This window comes from Sinocyclocheilus rhinocerous, unplaced genomic scaffold, assembly GCF_001515625.1.
Source record: "Sinocyclocheilus rhinocerous isolate Xijiao unplaced genomic scaffold, SAMN03320098_v1.1 C36814428, whole genome shotgun sequence".
NCBI lineage: Eukaryota > Metazoa > Chordata > Actinopteri > Cypriniformes > Cyprinidae > Sinocyclocheilus > Sinocyclocheilus rhinocerous.
Window position 1 is genome coordinate 1 of NW_015786136.1, and position 1,871 is coordinate 1,871.

Sequence of the window (1,871 nt, forward strand, 5' to 3'; positions counted from 1 at the left end):
GAGAGAGCTTTGAGAGGAGAGGCTGGTATGACATCTCATCCATCTGCAGAAAACCATATTCACTGCTAATGATTTCACTTCATCAGATTCTACAGCAGTCAGGCTGTGTGCTAAATTCTCACTGAAACCCATCGAACTTATTAACCCTGATAGCACTGAGACGTCTATTAAACATAAATGTAAAGAAATTCATATGCAAGCAAAAGCTTGCATAAAACTTTTACATCTGAATGAAGATGTTATCAGAGCTACAATATTTCACTAAATGTAACAAATAAATTTGGATTGAATTACATTTAGTCCATCTGGCTATTAATATAAAGTTATAAAGCTTAATGTGTAATAATAATAATGACAACAACAACAATACTAATAATAAATAACATATAATGACAAGAAACACTGTATTTCAATAATAATGATTGCTGAAATTAATAATTATTTAGAAATAAAAAAATAATTTCATTCTTATTTATTATTAATATTACATTTAAATTAATCCGACATTTAATATTAAATAATTTATTCTATTTAATTTGTTAGACTATGTGCACTAATAATAATAATAATAATTGTTGTTGTTATAGTCTAGCTATTAGTGCACATAAATGTCTGATTAATTTAAATATTAATAATAAATTAGAATGGAATCATTTTTTATTTCTAAATAATTTATATAATAATTATTATTATTGAAATACAGAGTTTCTTGTCATTATATGATCACTATATTTTCTTTATATAGTCAGTAAATAGTCATGTAATATGATGAATGAATTTGAAATGAATAACAAATAATCCATCTGTCAATTAATATGAAGTCATAAAAGGTTCATGTATAATTAATTAATATAAAATTATTATAAATATAATATAGTATTATTATTGTTATTGTTGTTGTCGTCTAGCTGTTAGTGCTGTTAGTAAGCCAAATAAGTTTTTGTTGTATTAAATTGTATTGTGTGTGTATAATTTATTTATTGTATAATACATATTTCTGTCTAACATTAGAACAACATTCAACAGATTTTTTTAACATAAGACAGTTTCAATGAACATGAATGTGCTTTTTTTTAAATGTTTATCAGATAGTCGCACAAGACTTAATATTTCAAATTAATGCTTAAATGTATTTATTTATTTATTTATTTTTTCTTTGCATATGAATTTCTTTAAATTAAATCCATTTCAAAGCTTCCGTTGTGCTCTGCGTGCATGGAAACTCCTTCAGTACTGTTTTATAAGCATCCCAGAACACACTATAGGTTGGTTGAAAGAAGTCAAAGTGTGGCGGCGACTGAGATTAAAGAGATCTTGTTATAACTGCGTGTGGATGTATGTGTGTTTTAGGTTCAGACCCAGAAATGATTGATCAGTGGATTGATCTGGTCCAGGAGAAGAACAGTCTGCTCTCAGAGGAGTCCGATCTCATGGTGGCGTAAGTCTGAACACTGTGACCCCCATAAACGGCCAGTAGTTGAGTTAATGAATAAACATCTTGCTTTCTTAACCAAGCAGTCATATCAGCAGTAATACAGTTAACAATAAAAAGCTCAATAGCAGTTATTGCTCAAAGTGCATCATTTATTTTTGCACGTGTTGAAGAAAAACCTCAAGCCACCCTGAAAGCCAGCTCGTCGTCTTGTTGCCCCTGGCAACCTCTCTCTTCTGCATGTCTTTGACGAGCACTAATGCTTAAGATGAATGCGTAGAGTGGCCTCATTTATTTAACCCACCGCTTTGCATGTGTTTAGCATATATTGTGCACAGTTGGATCCTCTATGCAGAAACTAAATTACAGGCTGTGCTAACAGCAGCAGAATATATTTGTGTGATTCTGGTTTTGTGTTTCAAAGGTCTCGACAGCTGGA

At 30.3% G+C, this 1,871-nt stretch overlaps 1 long non-coding RNA gene across 1 annotated transcript; it reads left to right on the top strand.

Annotated features, from left to right (window-relative positions):
• LOC107736600 (uncharacterized) lies at positions 1 to 1,871 on the top strand. Its single transcript, XR_001639700.1, has 3 exons — positions 1 to 25; positions 1,351 to 1,438; positions 1,857 to 1,871. It is a non-coding gene; the product is annotated as an uncharacterized LOC107736600 (long non-coding RNA).